This window comes from Cenococcum geophilum, assembly GCF_001692895.1.
Source record: "Cenococcum geophilum 1.58 unplaced genomic scaffold K441scaffold_40, whole genome shotgun sequence".
Classification (NCBI taxonomy): domain Eukaryota; kingdom Fungi; phylum Ascomycota; class Dothideomycetes; order Gloniales; family Gloniaceae; genus Cenococcum; species Cenococcum geophilum.
The window spans coordinates 235,102-259,458 of record NW_027137598.1 but is presented as its reverse complement, the minus strand read 5'-3'; positions in this window follow the sequence as shown (position 1 = coordinate 259,458).

Sequence of the window (24,357 nt, the reverse complement as noted above, 5' to 3'; positions counted from 1 at the left end):
CTGTCGTTGACGTAGTTGATATATTTGACGTATTTGACACGTAGCCTACGCGTAGCCTACGTAATTAGCACTAAGCTTGATAGGATCTTTTGATTTTCCTACCTCGCTTAATTTTCGCTTAAGCTCTAGTAAATTATTAAATAACGCTATTAAAAAAATTCTAATTTGTAATATATTAAATCCCGCCGCGCTTACAAATAAGTTCGCAAGCACTCTCTATCTTTTTGGCCGTATAGCGACGTAGAGGCGGGACACGTTATAGTATTAAAGTGGGTAAAGCGAAATCGCTAATTACGTAGGCTACGTGTAGGCTATTTATTAAATAAAAAAAAACACAATATAGGCTAGTTTGTTAAGTACGTTAAATAACCTATTAACTACTAGTAGTTGAGGCCATCTATAAGTGACAATATTTTGCCAATAAGGCGGCTTAGGGGTAAAGTATTAAAGTATTAATTTTAAGATAAAGCGTAATATATTATTATATAAGCTATTAATAATAATATTTAGTAGTTCAATTCCTATAAGAAATACCTTTAGTTTAGAGTTTAGAGATTTTATTAAGTAATTAATTAAGGCGGGTTTATTCGATTTAATCTCTTTTATATAGTAGTGGAATTTAGTAAAGTATACCAAGAAGTTTTTAATGCCTTATATTATATTTTAATATTATAATAATTTAGTTAGGGCCGTTATATACTACTTATTATAAGCTTAAACGCCTAGAACTTAGTTATTCCATAGATTTAATTACTCTATTAAACCGGTCATTACTACTTTAGAAGCTATTTACACTTAACTAAATTAAATTAATTAATTACGCCTATATATTATTTAGTATATCGGCCTTAGCCTTTCTACCTAACACTTTTCAAGGCTTTTACTTTAGCCTCTTTCTCCTTTACCTTCTCTATAGCTTACTTAATCGAATTTATATTTACAAACTTTATATTTAGATTTACAGCTACCTACCTATAAAAATCTAGGCCTTTAAGACCCTTAAGCTGTAACTATAAGCTATATATTTAAGTGTCTTTATATATAATCTCTATAGTAAGTTACTTAAGTTATTAAATTACTTTATATTAAAGTAACTAAGTCTTTTAATTAAGCATATATTCGTTATAAAGGCATTAAACTATTAAATATGTATTGTAAGGCTTCTTTAGGGTAGTTATAATATTAAGTTAATTACTATTAGCTTACTTTATATTTAAAGCTTTTATTAAAGCCTTATTTTTAATTTATAAAAATTTATAGTCCTTATATAGATTCTATAGATAAATAATAAGTGTCGGTATACTCGCTTTATTAACATACACGAATATCACTTATAGTGGTACGTATGCGGTGTTAAAGTTAGTAGTTAATTGTTGTTTAGAAGTAAGGGGTTGCTCTAAGGTTAGGTTAGCTAACCTTGCTACGTGGTCTCGTAACTACGTTACATAATTAACGTTTTAATACTAGAGCAACTCTAAAAAAAAGGCTAATCTATACTTTAAAGTTAAGCCTACTTCTAGACTATTTATAGTATATACGTAATAGCTAGCTCTCCCGTCCATAATACGCAATAGCTATAATAGCGCTAGGGCGCGGCACATGCCATATTCTGCCGACTTATTAATTTTCTGCTAAATTCTATTATATTACCGAATTCTACTAAATTCTGCCATATTACTAATTTCTGCCAAATTCTGTTAAACCTAACTTCTACCAATTATATAACTTCCTACCATCTTCTGCCGGTTATATGAGTTTCTGCGTCTTCTGCCAGTTATATAACCCGTAAGCCACCTTCTATTACTCTTTACATTCCACCTAACCTACAGCCTGTATATCGACTTGGTTTGTATTAATAAGTCGCTATAGGGCGATACAAGGCTTCCCCTTGGTTATCGCGTTTGTAGGGTTAGCTTCGCCATTAATCCATTTAACCTTTATAATCTGCCGACGTTTATAGGCTTATCGTAGGTATATTACATCAATTATTAATCGCTTTTCTTATATAGTTTTAAGTTATATAAGACAGTTATATAGCGACTTAGAATCGGTGCAAAGCATAAGCGGGAGGTTAGTCTGTAGGACCTTATCTGCCGTAGACTTAATAGCAACGGCGATATTAAAGCCGTAAGCTATTCCGTAGAGTTTAGAGGCCAGAACGCTTCTAGTAACTCTCTTACACTTAATTAAGCTCTAATGGACGATATTAGCCTTCTTAGTTACGTTAGCTAGTATAATAACGTAGCTAATTTGCGAAGATAGGTTCTTATTATTAGCGAAGGAAGCGTTTGTAAATACCAGGAGTTATAAGGTATTAACGTCTAGCTTAACGAACTTTAGGCCTCTATTTGCGTTCTTAATCTACTAGCTTAATTACTTATTAAGACTCTTTATATTATCTTTAACTAAATTAATTACTTAGGTAGTAAAGGATAGGTTAAATAAGGCCTCTAGCTAACAGATTAAGGCGATATAGGCTCCTTTAGCGCGTTAAGTAATATACTAGTCCTTTAGCGTAAGTAGGCCACGCGTAACTCCTCTAGAGCTAGTGCTGTCTACTAGCGTAGTATTAACTACACTAAGGTTCTTACACTGGCGCTTTTACGTTAGCGTAATACTCCCGTCTTATATTAATTAAATAAGTCCTTTATTAAACTTAATTAGTGTATTAGCGGTTAGTTACTCTCGCTTCTTAGCTATAAATTTAGCCTTATATAGTTCGATTTGTTTAGCCTCTATAAAGGTATTATCTGCAAGGAATAGTATATTATTAGTCTATAGGCTAATAATTCTAAAAGGCTTATCGCTATAAAGTAAGCATAGGTTATACGTGGACTAGTCCATTCGCAGCTAATTAACATAGTATAAATGGTATATCTTAAACTAGTAGTTTCCAGCTTTAGGTACTCCGTAAAGTAGCTTTATAACCTTTAGAACAGAGTCCGTATTAATTCCCAATTATTTATTTAGCTTGTGTGGTGGTTATATATAGAACTCGCGGTTTAGGTTTATAATAGACTGGACGTAGGCTTATAAGATATCTCGGAGATAAAGTTGTGTCTATAGTAGCATAGTAGCGATATAGAGAATTAGCCACTAGCTAACTCGTTAAATTATTAGTAACTAAGTAAGAACTAGCTCTTTTTCCAAGTTATTATAGGCCTATATAACAAGTCGTAATTTCTTAAAGGCTTTATTGGTTCCCTTATTCTTAATCTTATTAATAAACCGTAAATTAAAGAGTCTAACACCCTTTAGTATATCGTGCAGCTTAATAATCTTAAAGACGCCTTTCTTAAGTAGGCCTATAACCTCCTTTTATCGTAAAGCACTAAATTAGGTGTTGCTATCGTTCTGTAAGTAAATAGTAGTGTTAGCCGTATCTATAGTATTATTATCCTATAGGTAGATAGCGATATTAGCGATATCCGCAATATTACCTATAAAAGCGTTTATATCTATTATAGCATCCATAACAGTTATATCTGCGATAGCTATAAGCAATAGGTATTTACGGGGGCGACCTCTACCTCGCTTTGGCGGTAGCTGTGGTTTAGCCTTAGGTAATAATTAAGATTCGGCTAGTAAAGGTACTAGTTTATCTAATTCGGCAGACTCTTGTAGTTTAACTAGGTCTTATAGGTCTAGTAGGTAAAGTTTTACAATCATAAAGCGGAAGGTTGTAGGCCTATTTAGTAGCTTTATAGTATAGGTCTCGCCGTTAACGGCGAGTAGTATATATGGTCCGTCCCAATAACTACTTTAACTAGTATTGCCTTCTCTCCAGACTAAGACAGGCGAACTAGGTAGGAGGCCGTAAATAGCGTTAGTTTATAGTCTATTTCGTATATTAAGAGCGTTAGCAATCTGTCATTTAGCTCGTAACTTCTAGATTTTTACTATTGCTTTCTTAATGGCCGCAGCTCGCTGTATAACTAAAGGTAATAGCGCGTCCGATTTAACTATTTAGGGGTAGGCTCTAAAGACTAGGAGTATAGGGACTAGGCCTTCTAGGCCAGCCGTGTTATTAATGGCTTTAAAGGCTATTTATAGGGCCATCTCCTTGCTAATTTTAGGGATTTTAGTCGTAATAATTTGGTAGGCTCGTCGTAGCGGACTATAGTAGCGTTCTACCATTCTAATAGAATTGTGTAATTCGACCGGAACTAACTTTGTGGTTGCTCCCATAGTAGCAGCGTAGTATTTAAACTCCTTACTAATAAAGTTCTTCTTAGTATTTATGGTAATTAAGTCTAGTAGTCCTAAATAGCTATTAATCTAGCACATTCGTAGAACGTCCTAAGTGTGCTTAGCGCTAATATCTTATAGCTATTTGCCAGCTTAAAATCGAGTTACTTTATTAACTACGTATAGTAGGGGGGAGCCGTTAATATACATAATGTCGACGATAATATTATAATTAAAATTAACGTTGTTTTATAAGGTAAAGCGAAATCTACTTAGAGATTTGCTAAACTTCTAGCAATAGTAGCAGAGTTTAGTTAGCTCTTTAATAGCAGATTTATTGGTGTTATAGCCATAGCTAGTCTTATTAAGAAGCTTTTATAGTCTATTAACTAATAGGTAACTAAATTAACAGTATAGGCGTCGTAGTTCTACGTCGGTTAAATAGCAAGGGTTTATATTAAAAGACTTAACGAGATAGGACTATAAGGAGAAGCTCTATAAGAGAAATGGGTGGCCAAATTGTCTAACCACTGGCACCTTTTTGGTGTGAGTAATAATGACGTCCTTTAGGTTATCGTATTTAATATAGAGTTTATCTATATCTGCCAAGTAAAGTAAAAAGGGAGTATCTGCTTTAACAATATAGAATTATACCTTGCCTATGGGGCTGTTAACGTCTATAGTTCCGATAGACGTAGAGGCTCTGATCCCAAATTGGATAGTTACTTGGCCCTTAGTTAATATGTTAAAACTTACGGACTTGTCTACGGCCTATAGAGCTTAGAATTAACCATAGCCAGCTATAGACTTGCGCGAAGCACCTATATCGATTATAATTCCTATAAAGACCGTTAAGGTGTACCATGACACTGTAGCTGTAGCCGTACTATAGGCAAATGGGTTAGTCTCCATGTGAGGCTCCGTAGTAAACTTTATAGTAAGTATTAAAGCCATAAGCAGGTGCGTATAAGCCTTATTAGTTAGCTCTACGCTTATAGAGGTTACTTCCTCTATAGTAAGCGTTCCAAAGGTAGTAATGTAGGTAAAACTGTTATTAGGTTCTCCGGCATTATTCCTAAAGTCGTTAGCATTGTGTATATAAGCTTTAAAGTCTAAGTTATCCTCTTTATCTCTTTCACAGGCGGCGACGTATTGTTTAAAGTAGTTATTAAAGTTGCCCTTATTGCGGCCCTTAATATCGATAAAACGTCTTTTATAGTCGTCTCTAGACCAATTACGCTCCTTTTCTATATGTTTCTATAAACGGCAGTCCTCCCTCTTATAAACATAGCACTTAGCCTTTAGTCTGCCTTAGTTCTATAGGGGCAATTACTACTATAGTAATTAGTGTTTCGGTCTCGATTCTAGTTATTTCGGTAGTAACATTAATCCGTAAAAAAGGCTTAGTAAGACGATCTTATTAAGGCCTATAGGGGGTGTTCTTTTTCCTATATAATAATAGAGGATTATAGCTTACTAATTAATTAAGAGAGGTCTTTTAAAGGGTTAAAGACAGTAATACGGCATACTAGTACTCCCTAGCAAGCAGTAACTAGCTTATTTCTAAGAATGCGGTTTATATAGAAGTCTAGGTATAGTCTATAACGTTGCTTTAGCAGCTTATCTATAAGTAGTTAGAAGTTTTAATAGATTGACCTATTAGGGTTCTCGTCTATAACTCCTTAGAGGGTTATATTATTCTACTCCATAAGGTTCTTACGGTAGTATTCTAGCCCTTTAAAGAATTGTTATATATAGTTGCAGGCTTCCGTAAAAGGTCTTAACTTAAGGTTACTGTTATAGTAGTGGTCCTAAGTAAGCCCTTTTAGCATGCTAGGGAATGCCACTATGTAGCCTTCTAGTAGTAAGCTAGATCTCTTACAGATGTTATAGAAGATAGTTAGCTTAAAGTTAAAGCTGTTATTAACTCCATTGTACTTTTAGTCGTCTATATAGATCTTCGCAATTATGGCTACCTCCTTACTATATCTAGGTCCTTGCTCTACACTAGGCACGGCTAGTTTAGGTAGTGTATATATATATAGCTGCTGCGGTTGCTATGGCTACTATAGTTACTACTTTCTTAGCTATAGCAGTTGGTTAATAAGAGCGTGGATTTAGTTATAATTAGAGAATTAAGGACTAGGAGGGGTAGCGGGGGTAATAGGGGTAGCAATTGGAGTAGCTGGCGGTGCCGTAACTAAAGTAGCTAGTAATACAGCAGCTAAAATAGCTGGTGGAGTTAGTAGAGTAGCTGGTAGTAGTAGTGGGGCTAAAGGTGTAGCAAGCTTATCTAAGGTCGAATTAAGTTAGTCTTACAGAGTTATCGTGATTATTGGCTTTACCTCTATAAGGGCCGCGATAAGCTCCTCATCCGTCCATTTATAAAACTCTTCTTTATTAGCGACGTCCGTTAGCACCTTACCAAGGGAGTATCTCTTATCTTGCTTAATAATATATACTCCTCTCTTAACTAGGTATTAACGGATTCCCATTCTAGTATTAGATTGTACTCGTTTAAAGGTCTCCGGTGTAAAGTTCTTAAAGTCTTCCTAAAATACTATCTATAATATAAAGTCTATAAGGTTGGATTATATATATAGGTGCATCTTGGTCTCCATATACTCCGTTAGGTCGTTATCTATAGCCGTTTCCAAGTTGATTCTGTAGCCGTATTTAGTAATTCTTTTCTTCTAGTTAATTTCTATACTGTCGTGTCTTGGTGTATAAGGGTAGGTGTAAGGGTAGTTATTAGGTTTAAGGTAAGGGTGTAAAGGTATATACGTGTTCTATCGACGAATCTATAGTTCTTAGATACTATAGACGATTCTTAGCAAAGATATGGTCCTTTAGGTGATCTAACGCGTTAATAGTTAAGTTAATACGTGGTTTTAAGCTTTAAGGGTCCTCTAGGCGATTTAACGTATTAGTAAGCTAATACGTGGTTTTAAGCTTTAAGGATAACGTAGCCCTCTCTAAATAAAGATACGGTTCTCTAGGCGATCTAACGCATTAGTAGTTAAGCTAATATATAGTTTCGAGCTTTAAGGGTAACGTAGTTTTCTCCTTTAACTAAAATAGGGCGATAGCTTTGCGATTTAACGCGTTAGCAGTTAAGCCAATGCGTGGTTTTAAGCTTTGCTATTGCGTATTTCCTAATCTATACCTCTACTAATCAGTATCGGTATACTCGCTTTATTAACGTGCACGAATATTACTTATAGTGGTACGTATGCGGTGTTAAAGTTGGTAGTTAATTATTGTCTAGAAGTAAGGGGTTGCTCTAAGGTCAGGTTAGCTAACCTCGCTACGTGGTCTCGTGACCACGTTATATGATTAACGTTCCGATAATAAGAATATACTACTTAAACTTAATTGTTTTTACTATAAGGCCTTCCTTTACGCCCTAGAGTAATACTTAATAAAGCAGTATTTTTTTAAGAAAAATTAAGGGTATATTATTAAGAGATATAAGCTTTATAATTTACTTTTAATACTTTAATTTAATAAAATAGAGGCACTATGGATTTAAGAGTTACTATATTAAATAAGGAAGTAGAGAAATAACTTATATATTATTATATTAATAGTTTAATAAAAACTTAATAATATAATGGCTTATATAGCTATTAAGACAAACAATTAAGCCTTAAGTAAGAAAAATTAGTAAATTACCTAAATATAATATAATAAGCTATTTAACTATTCTCTAAGATTATGTATATTTAATAAAACGCTTTACCTTAGTTAAACTATCTTAATTAGAGATGTGTTGGTACCAATTTAATGGTATAAGTGAGTCGTGTCTAAGGGCACAAAATACGTATAGTATCGTATGCTTATTTAGACGGTGGTAACTGTCGATTCTATTAAGGTAGACTACGTGGTCTATATACTGACGCGCCTCCCCCCTAATTAGTCAGCACGTAGGTGGTTGGTGCACGAACGCGTATTTACGCGTTCGTACACCAGGTGCTATAATTATACACTAGCAGTACTTAGAAAATGAAACCACTTGTGTACAGCCTCCGTAATTGCCTCAATAGAACCATAAAACACATAAGAAAATACATAGGAAATCCCTCCTAAGGTGCCTTCTGGGTTGCCTTCCAAATGGTGCTCCAAGCTGGCCGTAAGTCCTGCTTACGGTCCGTAAAATGAACTATACGGCCTTTTAACGGGCCGTAAATACACCATACGGCCTTCCAACGGGCCGTAGCTAAACCGTAAATGCTCCGTTAGTCTCGCTCTACCCATTCTATGACCTTTAGGTTAAGCTTATTTGTATTAATTAGGGTTTTAAGAGCTTAACACGGCTTTGCCTTAGTTATGGCGTCTACTAGGTTATCTCCGCTGCTAATCCATTTAACCTCCGTAATCTCACGTCGTTCGTAGGCCTAACATAAGCACATTAGGTCGACCATAAGCCTCTTCTCTTATGTCGTACCTAGTTTAACTAGGCAGTCGTAAAGGGACTTTAAATCGGTGCATAAAACCAGGGGTAACTACTCCAGTTATAGAATCTTCTAGACCGTTAATTTAATTACGGCTGCTATATTAAAGCCATAAGCTAGTGCATATAGTTTAGAGGCTAGTACACTACGGGTTACTCGTTTACACTTAATTAAAGACCAGTACAGTATATTTACGTCCTAATTACGGTCCGTAAGTACAATTACAAAGCCGATTTATAATGATAGGTCTTTATTATTAGCAAAGGAGGCGTCCGTAAATACTAGTAAGCTAAGGGAACTTAGGTCTAGTGGTATAAAAGTAAGTCCCCTTACTGCATTGTCAATTTGCCACTAAATACGCTTATTAAGCTGCTTAATATTTTCTTCTTACGGATCTACTGCCTAGGCCGCAAAGGACAAGTCGTAGGCAGATTTGGGTTGGCAGACTATGGCAATATAGGCGCCTCTTGCACGCTGTGCAGCATATTAGTCCTTTATATTTACGGTCTTACGGGTCTCTCCGCGGGAACTAGTAAGGTCCGTAGGCTTTGCTATAACAAGCTTTAGGTTTTAAGCTTAGCGTTCCTGGGTTAGCTAAATTAAGTTGCCCTTTTATGTAATTAAGCCTCCGTTAAACTTAATTAGAGTCTACTCAGTTAACTGCTCTCGCGGCTTTACCAGAAACTTAGCTTCTTACAGTTTAGTCTCTTTAGTGTCCGCAAATATCCGGTCTGCTAAGAAGAGGGTATTATCTATTTAGAGTCTAATAATACCAAGGCCGTTCAATGGGCTATATAGGAGGCAGGGGTCGTAGGTCAACTGTTCCATTTTAAGTTTACTAACGTGGTGCTGGTAGTATGTCTTAAACCAATGGTTTCCGGCTTCTAGTACTCCGTAAAGAGGTTTTACGACCCATAAAATTGTTCCTAGTTATAGGTTGAGCTCATAGGGTAGTCGTATAAAGATATCCCTACTTAGGTAGGTATTAGACTACACGTAGGCTTGTAAGATGTCCCGTAAGTAAAGGGCTACGGATTTAGTTTGCTGTAGTCTAGGCGTAAGTGCGAGTATAATCCGTTAACTGACCCGTTAAATTATAGGTAATTGCGTAAGGACTAGGTCCTTTCCCTAGTCGTTATAAGCTTATACAACAAGCCTTAATTTCTTAAAGGCTTTGTCAGTACTAGGGTGCTTAATCTCGTCAATAAAGCGTAAGTTAAATATACGGACGCCTTACAGAACGTCTCTCTCCATTATAATCGCAAAGACACCCTTTTTAAGTAGTCCGTTAATCTCTTTACGCCATAAGTCCGTAAAAGGGGTTTCCTATACTAGAACTAATATATCCGCAGGCGGAGATTGCTTTACGGATATGCCTACAGAGGTCAGGTAGTTCTCCATTACGGGATTCTTACAGGGGCGTCCTCGGCCACGCTTTACGGCAGGTTCGGTAGGTTTAGTAGGTTTCTGGGGGACCTCTAGGGTAGGCAAGGGTGCCTCCAGTTTATCTAATTCGGCAGTCGTTTCTGGTTCGTCTGGTTCGGCGGTTGCTTCTAGTTCATCTAGCTCGACGTCATAGGTGTTTTCAGGCCAAAAGTAGGGTTTTACGGACGTGCTTCTGAAGCTAGTTAGCCCGCTAGGAAGCTGTACACAGCACGTCTCGTTTTCTACGGCCAGTAGACGGTAAGGTCCATTCCAACTACCGCTTTTACGCCATACGAGGACTTTAGAGTTAAGCGGGAGGTTGTATACTAAGGTCGTATTAGGTCCGTTGCGGTGGTATAAAGCGTTATTAACAGTTTGTTTAGCCCGTAATTTAACTATTTCGGCCATTACCTTCCGTATTACAGCTGCTCATTCCGTAATAGACGGGGCAGAAGGGCCTAGGCTGCTCATCCTTAGGTAGGCTCCGTAAACCAAGAGGGTGGGTACTAGTCCGTCAGGGCCAGCGGTATCATTAACGGCTTTTACGGCCATCTATAAAGCCAGTTCCTTTTAGATGTCCTTACACTCGTCCATAATAATCTAATAAGCTCTCCGTAGAGCTAGGTAAGCTCGCTTAATAAGCCCAACGGACTAATACGCCTCAACTAGAACAGCTTTTATTAATATAGCCATAGCCATAGCATACTGCTGGAATTCCTTGCTAATAAAGTTCCTACCGGCGTCGTAGGTAATATACTTAGGAGGTCCAACGTACGTGTCAATCCAGCAGGTCCGTAAGATATCCTAAGTATACTTTACGGATATATTTTGCAACCAACGGGCGGCTTAGTAGCGGGTTACCTCATCAATTATATATAATACTGGGCTGCCGTTAATATACATAATGTCTACATACACTAAGTGGTTAAAGTTAAGGTCCTCGCGAAGGGTGAACTTAAATCGGCCTAGGGAACGTCCGTATTTCTGGCAAAAGGAGCAGTATTTAGTTAGGTAATTAACTGCCTTTCTATCAACGTCGTCGTGTCCAGAGCGTTTAAGGACTCTATATAGCTTTTCGGCTAACAGGTGGCCGAAACGGCGGTACAGACGGTAGATCTCCGTACTAGTAAGGTAGCACGGGTTATAGTCGAAAAATTCCTAAATGTAGGTCTGTAAAGTCTCTCCCCATATAAGGAACGGGTATCCAAATCGTCGTGTAATTGGCAGGGTAATATACTTGCTTCCTAGGGCAGTTACGGGGCCGATTAAGGTATCCGTAATATTGTTGTAGTAAACCTGTAACCTATCCATGTCCGCAAGGCAAAGTAAGAAAGGGGTGTCTGCTTTTACTATATGGAAGTTAACTAGGCCAATTAGGGTCTTAACTGCAACTAATCCAATTAATACAGTTAAGCCAATGCCGAATTGGACGTTTACGGCCCCAGTTTACGTAATATTAATATCCGTATTGTCATTTGCGGTGGTCCTATATACAAGGTATTATCCGTAGCCTACAGTAGACTTCTTAGAGGCGCCTGTGTCGATCATAACACCGTAGAATTCCTTGGGGGTATAGCGTTCTGTAGTGATATATACAAATGGGTCCTACTCATAATCTATAACGTCCGTAACGGGGGTGCTTACGGAATAGTTTTTAGGCGCAACTAAGTGTATAAAGGAACGGTCGGCTAATACGGTCGTAATATTAAAGGCTTAGCTGTCCATAAAAGGTCCAAAAGTAGTTAGAAACGTCTCTGGGGTCTCCTATTCCTAGTCGTCTAGGTTAAAGTCAATTATAAGAGCTTCTATTAACTCATCAGGGGGCTCCTCTTCTTCCTCTCCTTCGTATTCTAAGATAAACTAGCTAATCCGTTTATCAAATCTCTTCTTAGACCTGTCACGTTCTTCCTGGGTATGCCTTATAGACCAACATCCTTCCTTACCGCACACAAAGCACTTCTAACTGGTTCGTCTGCGGGGGTATACTTTCATACGGAAGTTACTGCAGAGGTTGCGGGTAGAACCTAGTCAATACGGATACTGCTGGCGGTATCGGCGGTCCGTAAAGTAGGCATCTAAATCAGGTTGCGGATTTTGCAGGTCCGTAATAAAAGCTTAAGTACTACCTGGCGGGTTTAAGGCTTCGTACGTTGCAATAGAGGACCGTAAATCATTAATAAGGCCAGCTATAGTGTCTGCAGGCTTGTAACAGGCGTATTTACAGGGTTCCATTTCCTAGCAGGCCGTAATCAGTTTATTATACAAGAAGTCGTCCGTTCAAAGCTTAATATCAAGACCGTACTATAGGTAGCGGAGGTCTTTAATAAGGATTTGTAGGCACTCTATGGTTAATTTTTCAGTATTCTTGTCCATTACGGTCCGTAACTTGGTCGCATTCCATTAGGTAAGAATATCACGCCTATATTCCGGTCCTTCAAAGTAGTTGCATATAGCTTCGCATAGCTTATCAAAGGGAACACCAAGGGGGTTACTTTTAAGGTTAGTATAGTAGTAGTCAAGTACTAGGCCGCGCAGCATAGTAGAGTAGGCTTAGCTAAACTCCTGTTTAGAAATATCGGCCTTCTAACAGAGGTCCGTAAAGATAGTCAGTTTAAAGTCAAAGTTGTCGTTTTCACCGCTGTACTTAGATTCGTCGGTATAGAGCTTAGCTAGGTTAACTAGCTCCTTACCGTAGGTCTTTACTTAGGTAGTTTGCGGGTCTATAGCTTACGGATTTATAGGTTGCGGATATATAGGTTGCGGATCTATAGTTTAAACAACGGGAGGGGTTTAGTCCATATTTTGGTTCGCGGGGGTATTATAGTCCGTAATTTGGGTTACGGGGGTATTACGGTCCATAACATAAGTACTAGGTATACTTTGGCCAGTAAGATTAATTCCAAAACTGCTTAGGTTTATAGGACGAATTTGGTTAAGAGGGTCAGGTATAAGGCCAGCAATCACATTAAGTTTGGAAGAAGCAAAGAGTTCCTTAGTAGTGTTATACTCGTCTAAAATTTCTTCCTTAGTCCATTCCGTTCGGTCCTCCTCATATATTATATTATACAAGGACCGTGCAACAGTAACCCGTTTATTCCTTTCAACCTATACACCTTGGTTACGTAAAAGGGTCCGTAGGTTACGGATAGTAGTAGGGTTGCATTCCTTAAAGATAGCTTCTATAAAGTCCGCAAAGTCTTCCTAGTATTACTCCCATAGGTCAACGTTCATAAGCTTAAAGTATTCATACTCAAGGATTTTAAATTTAATATAATTGTTAACATCATCTATAGACGTAACATCAACTCCTTATCTCCACTTCTTTTGACCTTCATCAACCTGCTTACTAATGTCTGCCATACTGTATAGTGTAGTATAGTGCGTAGCGGGTGGAAGAGGTCTTATAAGGGTCCGTAAAATCGGTTAACGGGCCCATAACGGTTCGTAGAAGGGTAAAAGGGTCTCCATAGGGTCTTAACAGGTCCGTAGTAGTTCGCAGGAGGGTAAGAGGTCTCCGTAACGGTCCGTAAAAGTAATTAACGGGTCCGTAACGGTTCGTAAAAGGGTAAGAGGTCTCTGTAAGGGGTCAGAGAGGAGGCCGGGGTATTTTAGTAGGGTATAGTGGTTGCGTTCTTAGTGTAATCGTGTTCTTAACGTAGTCGCGTTAACTACTAGTACAGTGGTCAATATCTCTAATTAAGGTAGAGCGTAAACGTCTTCCAAAACCAGGGTAGATTTAAGGTAATTCTAGGTAAGATGGAGCGTCAGACGTCTTCCAAATCTAGAGTACTTTAATTCTCTTCAACTAAAATAGGGGCTTGCAAGGTAGAGCGTTGGACGTCTTCCAAGCAAGTGCGTATCTCCTAATCTGTGCGCGCTCACTAATCAGTGTTGGTACCAATTTAATGGTATAAGTAAGTCGTGTCTAGGGGCACAAAATACGTATAGTATCGTATGCTTATTTAGACGGTGGTAACTGTTGATTCTATTGAGGTAGACTACGTGGTCTATATACTGACGCGCCTCCCCCCTGATTAGTCAGCACGTAGGTGGTTGGTGCACGAACGCGTATTTACGCGTTCGTACACCAGGTGCTGTAATTATACAGATGTTTTCCTTTAAATATTATATAAAGTTATATTAATTAAGATTGGTATTATCTCTATAATATATATTAATTTGCAATTAATTAGTAACTATATAAGAGATTTCAGTTTAGAGGTATCTTTTACGGTAATTAAGTTTATATATATACTTAATATAACTCTAAATTTATCTAAATTTAAGTATTTTCTATTTATATATAAGCCTTCCTTTATACCTTTATATAAAGGTTATAGAATTTTTAAATTTACTTTAGTTATGTCCTATTAATTTATATACTTTCTATTAGTTAGATAAGTAAGAATTCAATATATAGATTCTATTTAAAATAGCTAATTACATATACTTTACCAAGGGGCTTAGTATCGCTGTTTTAATTAAAGGTTTAGGGCAACTATTTCTTATAATTATATATATAAGGGAACAAATACTTATAAGTCCTATTTAAGTACTTAATTAGTAAAACAGGCCTCCTATATAGGAGTTAATTGCTATTCGCAGTAATATATAAATTGGTTTACTAGCTTGCGATTTAATTAATCGATTAAATTTTACAGAGAGATACCGTATATAAGTACAGCTGCTTATAAAGACTTATAAACACCAGATTAAAAATTTATAATAACTATCTATAAGTTCTGCTCCTTTTAGTCTATATTAATTGATTCGTTATAAAGCAAATAGGTTGACAAGTCGGTGATTTAATTTTAACGATATGGCTGAGTTTAAGGGATAACTAAGTTCTAGGGTCCGAGTTTATAGCAACTGGCTCTTCTATGGTGTTTAGTTAGAATAGGTATATAGTTTCTATAGTATCTCATTTTAAGTAGCCTATAGTATAACGTAATTAGCTATTAGAGGTAATATAGTAATTAATATTACTATTTAGCTTATTTAAAAGCTATTTATAAAAAGAGCGTAACTTATTCCTTTTACCAAAATAGGTATAAGAATTAGAAAGATATTTAGTTAACTTAAAAGGGAGTACAGTAAAAACTAGTTAGTACGATATCCAATTATAACAATATACTCTATATTAAAATCTACACCCCTTAATTAAAGTGTTTTTGGTGTAATATTACAATATTCTAACTTTTGGTAATATTATTAAGTCTCTTTTACTAAAATCGATATAACCAGTAGAGATTTTATATGCGAGGGAGCCTAATTTAGCCGGTAAGGTAGACTTCTTAAGCCTTTTTAAGTATAAAGCCCTTTATTATATTGCTTATTAATCCAATATATAACACTTTATATAACAATACCATTAGTATAATAATATGCTTGGCCGTATAAACCGTATCGTATTAACCAGTTTTTACTATAGTAATAAATAGTAGAAAAGACTATGAAAATTTAAGAAACCCTAACGCCTACCCCTATCCCATTTATAGCTTATTTCTATCCTTTTACTCTTTATTATCTATCTACTAGAAACCTAGTAGGAAGTACTTCTTTCTAAAGATCCTATTATTATTAACCACTTTTAAGTAGCTATTTCTATTCTATCTAGAAATAGAAAAAGCGCCTCTCTTCCTTTCTTTATATAAAATAACTTTTTTTAGGGAGAGAGAAGAGCCTAATTGCCTTTATATTTTATTTTTCTCGTTCTAATATAGGATATAGTCTAGTAGTAGGTGCTTAGGGATTTAAAGTATATATTTAATATAATATAATATTATAGAGTAAGTATAAGTAATAATAATATATAGCGAAGTAGATATTATTAAGCTATATATATAAACTATATAGTAAAGTTAAAACGTTATATAAGGAAAGAAAATTAAATATAGAAGGAAGAGGTATATATTATTAACTTAGTCACTAAGTTAATAGAGCCGCGCTATATATAGGACGAAGTAGGGTTTAAGTAACAGTTATTATAGTTTTAATAAAAATTTAGTAAGGTTAGTAAAAATTTATAGAAACTGTAGAAATTGCGAATATATAGTAGTAGTAAGTTCTTTGATTAACGTCTGATACGGATCTTATCTAGGCCTACGTAGACTACTCCGTACACAAGGGAAACTTATAAATTGACAAGAAGAAAACCCTTGTTGATGTAGGGGACGGAAAAACCCTATGAGCCACCTCAGTAGGATGAAAAACCCCTGTTTTGCCATGTCCGTCCGTAGCGGCGGCCCTGCGGGCCTACGGCTACGTCCTGTCCTCCTTAGATGTTCGAACTCCTTGGGAACCACTGCTTTCTTCTCTAGCTTATCCAAAGCTAGGGTTTACTACGTCCTAGCTAGGCCTTGCTATTTGATTGCTGTACTGTTGTTTCCCATATCTTGACCACCCTCTGTGTACTATCTCTTGTTAACTATTACTATATACGCCTTACCTCCCCCCCCTTAAGGCCAATTGCAAATATATAATAATAATCTTTATAATAGAAATAAGTAGGTATATATAAAGTATTATAGAGGTAGTTTTATAGTAGGACTTAATTTAACTTAATAAAAGTTTAATATAGTTTAGTAAAAATAAGATTAGATTTAAGTATTCTAGTAGGTATTTTAATAGATATAAGTTTATAATATAAATGCTTTTTATATAACCCTTTTTAAATAATGTTTTTCCTTTCTTTTAAACTAAAACTTCTCCTTGGATTTTACTTCTTTAATAAAGTATATTACTTTATAATACCTTTTTTAATAACTATTAAAAATATAGCTAATATTTTATACTTTAAAATATTCTTCCTTTATTATTATTATTAAGTATAATATTTTACACTTATTAAGCTTAGACGTTATAATAGGTCGTAGTGGTCGGGCCCTAATTAGGTCGGGTTTAATTAGGTCTAATTATCGGGCTAAATTGGGCTAAATTGGGCCGAGTTGGGTTAAGTCGGGTCGTAGTTATAAGGGGGGAGGGATATTATCCCTTATCCCATTAATTCGCGTTTAATAGTTATTAATAAGAACCAACTAAATAATTAAGCTAAATTTAATACTAGTTCTAACGAATATAAAGCTTTTAATTTTATAGTAATTTAATATACAGGCCTAATTTTAGGAGTTAAGTGGTTTAATATAAGGCTGCTAACGTATTTAATAAGCGAGTCGGCCGTATATGTAACGAAGCCTTATAGTAGGGACTACGGTGGGCTCGTTAATGGGCTAGGTGTATAGGTATTGCAAGTAAGTCAACAACGTAATAATAACTGGTGGAGTGGTTGCCTAATAGATTAACTCTAATTGTATTCTAAGAATTACTATAAGGAAGGAACTATCTAGGTAGGGACTAAGGGTCCTTAAATATATAACTGTACTCCTATAAAATCCTTCTTGTATATAATATACGTTTTATATATAAGGTATATAAGTTCCCTTTATTTCTCTTATTCTTCTTATAGCACCTTATATAACTTTGGTTACTATTCCTTATTATATAGTTCTATGGGTTCTATCCTAGACCGTGCTTATATTAACTAACTAGCTTTTTTTAACTCCTCTCTAAGTAGTTGTAATATTATACTTAAAGCGTCCATAACACTATCTCCCTCCTCTCTATCTTCGTCTTTAAAGATACTTAGTATCTCTAAGTTATTTACTAAAGGTGTAATATCCGTCTAATTAATTTAGTTAATATTATTACTTATAATACTTAAAGCTTCTTCCTCTTTATACGCGCAACGTTGTGCTCGCACTATTGCTGTAATATTATCGCTTAGTGAAATAATGCTATCTCTATATTCTCGTTGCTTAAGGGAGGGGTTAGTATGTATTGCGCTAGCAAGTCCTTTATCTTGGCAACCCTTTTTTTATTTAGAGTGCACTAAAGCAAATATTTAATTGTTTTGTAATATTTATTCTACTTTTAACGCTAAGTATACGCGTCCTATAACTCTTAATAGTCTTTAAGTTCCCTAAATAATTTATTATAGGGTTTTATATTTAATCTGCTACTATAAAGCTTAATAGTGACTTAGCGTAGGCCCTTGCTAAGCTTAAATATTCTTAGAATGCGGAATAGAAGGCCCTAGATGCTTATATCGCGGCGTCTACCCGTTTACTTTGTTTTAAGAAGGTATATAAAAAGGGTTATTTTAAGGAGTAGAAACTTATAAAATAAGGTCTATAGGAACTTAGTAATAAAAAAACGGATTCTCTTCTAATAGAGAAGGAAATAACTCTAAGTAGTTCGGCAGTCGCTCTTCCTAGGTCCCCCTTAGGTAGCTCGTTCTTTAGTAATTCCTCTTTATTAATATTGCCTAACCTTTTCTTTTCTAATACTCCTATACCTTTCCTATAGCGTTCTTTAGATTCTCTAGTAGCTCCTAGGTAGTCTTATTATAGCCTATCTACTTTACTTTGTACTATATTTTATTATTAACGTCCTTATAACTAATAATCTTTAAAACTTACTATTTATCTTCTTCCTATTCTCTATATATGTCTACTTTATAAACTAGTAGCTTAATATTTCTGTGTGCTAGCTTTAGTATTACGATATACTATATAGGGTAAATCTTTATTTTAGCTAGTAGGTTTAACTTAAACGTAACTAATGAAATTTTCTGCGTAATTTTAAAAGGTTTTAGTTTAACGTAGTCCAACTTCTTACTTAGTTGTTAACTCTTAAAATTTTTATATAGTAGCCATACTTTATCTCCCTCCTTAAGATCTAGTCCCTTAGATCTTTTAGCATTATAGTACTTTTTTATTCTTTGTTATACTGTCTTAGCTATTTCTATAAGGTTTATATAAAGATTTATTAAAGTCTCTATTCTTTACTTAGCTTTACTACTTATTTTCTTTACTTATTATGGCGATAATGATGTTCTTAGCTTATATCTATAATTCGCCTTAAATAGTAATATACCTATTCCTTCTTATGGTGTTGTATTGTATGTAAATTATATAACTGGTAATAGCGATACCTAATTATTCTGTACGTAATTAATATAGTGCCTTAAATACTACTCTAGTATCTAGTTTAATCTTTCCGTTTAACTGTCTGTCTATAGGTAATATACGGTAGAAGTTACTACTTAAACTCCTTATTTTACTAAGAATACTTTCTAAAATGCTGCTATGAATCTTAGATCTTTATCCGATATAATTTTACTTAGTGCTTTATATCTTACGAATACTTCTTTAATATAGATTCTAGTAATATCTTCTGCTGAGATTTCTTCCGTATAGGCTATAAAGTATCCCTATTTTGTAAGCTTATCTACTATTACTAAGATTACGTTGTAATCTTATCCGGTAATAGGGTCTCCTAATTTTGGTAACTTAATAATAAAGTCCTATAATATAACCTCCTATAGTCTCTCTGGTATTTTAATAGGTTATAGCCCTCCATACGGCTTATGCCTTATTAGTTTGTTTCTTTAGTAATTTAGATACTCTTTAGTAACCCTTCTAGCTATCCTTTAGATTCCGTTAATAATATACTCCTTTTAGAGTCTTAATACTAAGCCTATAGCTCTATTGTGTCCTTAAGTTAGTCCCTTATAGAAGTCCTCCACGAACTACTCTACTATGCCTCTTAGGATATACTTTGCTTCTCAATTTTTGTATATATCCAACTATAGGTCTTCTAGTTATGCTTTTAGAATCCTTTATACCTAAAAGCTTTCTAGTATCTTATAGACTTTCTTTTCTAACTTATTTTCTTATATTGCTGCGATCTTTAGATAATTATACCTAATTAGTCCATCTGTGTCTTTTTATAGTAAAGCCCCTAATAGCTTATCGTTATTTTATAGTTTAGCCTTTTAACTTAATATATTAGCTTACGTGTTATCTATACCCTTAGTATACTAAATTTTAAAATAGTATTCTATAAGTATCTTTGCCTATCTAACCTATCTTTAGTTAAGTTCCTTTGTTATTAGGAATCCTATTAGGTTCTTATAGTCTGTTTTAACTATAAATAGTTTTTCTATGCCTTATAAGAACGCTCTTTATTTCTTTAGTGCTGTAACTATACCTAATAACTCCTTGTTATAGATGTTATAGTTTAATTCTAGTGGTGTTATCTTCTAACTATAGTATGCTACTAGATGCTATCTATTTGGATGCTTTTATATAAAGTATGCTTCTAGTATAAAGTCTAATGCATCTGTTTTTATAACTGTCTCTAGTCCTAGTTAATAGATCTTAAGAACTAGCTCCTAGGTAAACAACTCTTTAACTTTTTTAAAGAGTTCTTACTGTTCCTCTCCCTATACCTATAGTTCTTCTTTCTTTATTAATCGTGTAAATGGTTTAATATCCTTTAACTATTACGCTATAAACCTTCTATAGTAATTATAAAACCCTAGAAATAATCTTAACTGCGTAACGTTCTCTAGTTCCTGCCAATTTACTATAGCCTTAATCTTCTTTAGATCTATGCTAAGTTGGCCTAGTTTAATAATAAATTTAACAAAATTGGTCTTCCTAGTAAAGAACTTGTATTTCTTAATTGCTACTAGCATCTGTTCTTCCTATAGTCTCTTTAATACCTATTTAATGTATTCTCCATACTCTTCCTTGTTTATTAAGTAGATGATAATATTATTAAAATATACTATAATAAATTTATCTAAATGTTCTCCTAATATATTATTAATACGCTTCTAAAACGTTACTAGTGCGTTTATAAGCCCGAATTGTATAACTAATAGTTTATATAGTCCTTTCTTTAACCTAAAGGCTGCCTTTTATTTGTTGCCTTCTTTAATCCTAATCTAATAGTACGCCCATCTTAGATCTATCTTTATAAAGATTTGCGCATTACCTATCCTATCTTAGATTTCGCTAATTAAGGGTAAAAGATATCTATCCTTTCTAATAATGCTATTTAACTGTCTATAGTTAATATACAGCCTTAGTTTACTATTCTTTTTTAGTATAAATAGTACTAGATATCCCGCTAATAACTGCGATGGTCTAATATATCCTTTTTATAAGTTTTCTTAAACAAACTCTTTTAATGCTCTACCTTTTTCTTTAGTAAGCTTATAGATTAGAAAGAACCTTAGACTTATTCCTAGGTCTAATTCTATCTTATAGTCCCATACTATATACTCTAATAGCTTTTTACTCTTAGGTAACTATAGTTTCTTACCATACTTATAGTATCTTTTTAGTATATAGCTTAGCCCTTTTTCTGTTTCTTTATAGGTCACTTTTACTTAGTACTATACTAACTTGGCTTATTATTGTATCTTGTGGTGTTATATATTTTTAATATTAACCTAACCTATAACCTAATTAATCTTTGGATTATATTCCTATAACTAAGGCATTCCTAGTACTGCCTTATTATTCCCTAATAGTAATATATCGAAAGACATCTTAACTAGTCTTCCTTTAATGGTTAACTAAATAGGTCCTATTTTAAGATTAATAATGCCTCCTCTGTAGGCTATTAGATCTCCTAAAATTGTTACTAATAGGTAAGGACATTCCTTTTACCTATATAGTAATCCCATTCTTTTTACTACTACTAGCAAAATATAGTTCCTTATTGCTCCACTATCTATTAATGCCTTAAACTATTAATCTTGCTACTTAATTTGTAAATTTAGGTGTCGTTTTTAAATTCCTTTAAGGGTCTAAAGCTCTACTACTGGCTCCCTCTAGTCCTGTAGGCCTCTACTTTTCCTAACTATTAGCTACTAGATCCTATTTATACTTAGTCCAACTTAGGCCAATACTTAGTTCGTTTTTTATCTTTAATATACTATAGATAGGTATTCTCTAGACATTCCCACCATTATTATTTATCTAGGTATTTTTCCGTAAGGAATCTTCCTAGTTAAAGTATTAAGTCCCCTTATTCTTAAACTTCTATTAGGTACTAACTATACATATATTTAGCGTTTTTATATTTCACCTTATCTATTATCTAATATATCCTTATTAGATACTTTTAATTTTTGTTCTTTAGTGCTCTATATATATTATACGTATTATCCATATATGCTATCTATAATAGTATATAATATGCTTAATATCTTAGGTTAACTCTTGGCTTATCCTTATCCTTAAGTTTAAACCTCTCTCGTGTTAATCTAAGCGTTATAACTTCGTTCGCAGGTACCGAGATTCGTTTTTTACTTCTCTAGTCCTCTAATTACTCCTCTAGATCTTTTAATGTTATAATTAAGGCCCCCTTAATATAAGTTATAGCCTTCTCTATAATCGGGTGGTCTTGGATAACTTTCTTATCCAACTATATATAGAAATCTTCCCACTTATTGTTATATTGTTGCCTATACTACTTTTAGTATAGCTGCTTAAGTATATATAGCTCGTCCGTAAGGAAATATCTCTTTATTACTACGTTGTAACAGCCTTTAGTGTGTCGTTCTTTGAACCTAGTAGGAATCCCTAGATCCTCTTCTTGTTTTAGTTTAGTAAGCTACTTAGCTCTTAGTATGCCTATTCTAGGCCTATTAGTAATTCTTTGTATTAGTGCTTTATCCTTTATACGTCCTAATATGCTAGATTTTTTATCTAGTTTCTGTTCTTACTATAAGGTAATTCTTACCCTAAATTCCTCTATGGTTTCCTTTATATTGCGTCTTACAAGTAGATCTTTAAAGTTTTTATGCTTTTTAATCTTGGTATTAACTTTTTAATCTTTAGGCTAAACACTATATTCCCCTAATAAGTCCTCTAGGTCTATATATCTGTCTCTTAGTCTAATTACTATTTACGCTATAGATTCTCTAATCTATAAAGAAGCCTCTTACTTCTTACTTATAGGTATCCTGATTTATACTCCGAATTTTTAACCCCTTAGATTCTTTAATCCTAAGCTTACTTCTAACTTAAGCTTAGCTCCTACTTTAGTCCAACTAGGCTTAACTAGTATCCTTATCTCTTCTTAAGAGTCCTAGATCTCATTTATCTTATCTTAAAAGTCTTATACTGTTGGGAATTCTTATCCTAAGCTTATTTATATATCCTTAAACTAAGCTACTACTCTACTCTATCGGTTTCTGTCTATTATAGGTCTTTAAGCTTACCTTATCTTATCTTAAGAATCTTAGTTATCTTTTATCTTGTCTTAAGAATCTTAAGCCTTTAGCTTTTTGCCTTTATTAAGTAGTAAGCTAGCACTAGCAGTTGTTTACTTACTTAATCGTTTCTAGATATTACTTCTTCCGTCTTATAAAGTAATAGATACTGTATCTAATAGTATTATAATACCCGTTACTAAACCTTACTTTATAGCGGTTTTAGTCTCTACTTCTATTATATTATTAAGGTTTAGATACCCCTAGTTAGTTCCTTTACTATCCTTATTACTATTAATTAATAAGTACTCCGACTCTATTATTATTATTACTAATCTTTATCCGTATATTGCTATAATATCTTAATCCAGCTTATAGAGTTAATCTTATTTTTATCTAACTCTTTAGTTCCTCTAAGTCCCTTTAACTCTAGCTCTTATAGCCAATAGCTTACACTATACTTAGCGTCTTTATAAATTTGGCATACGTTGTTATAATAAAACGCAAAACTTCTAATTAAATATTCTTTTATTTCTTATAGCGCACTATTATCCCTTTATATATATATATTATATACTACTGGTCTAGTTCCCTTTATTATATAGTAACTCTAACTATCTTTATAATCCCTTACAAAGTAACCCTATTTTTTATAATTTATATAAGCTCCGTCTCTAAACTATTAACTTTATTATAGAGTCCGCCTAAACGTCTTCTACTATTAAGATCCCTAGTTTAGCCTATGCTCCTTAGTCCTATAATCACTAGATCCTTAACCTCTAGGTTTTTATAGTTTCTTACTCTATCTCCTATAGGCTTCTTTAGTACCGCTTAGGTCCATTAGCTTTGCGCTATACCATAGTTTCTAATTTAGCTTTAGTCATTATATACTCTATATCTTATATAACTATAGAACTCTATCCTAGCCCTTCTTAGCCTATTCCCTTTAGAAGATCCTATTATTAATCTTAATCGCTTAATCTATTAATTCCCTTAGGGTGTCCGCATCTTCTATTAGAATAATTGCGTTCTAGACTTTAGCCTTAAGTCCCTATTTATACTATGCTATAAGCGCCTTATTATTCCACTTAAGTTATATAGCTAGTATTTAGAATTATATTATATACTTAATCGCTAAAGTCCGTTACGTTAGGTCCTAAAGCTTTCTTTTTACTATAGTTATTGCTTCCGGGTCCCTAAATATTTATATAAATCGCT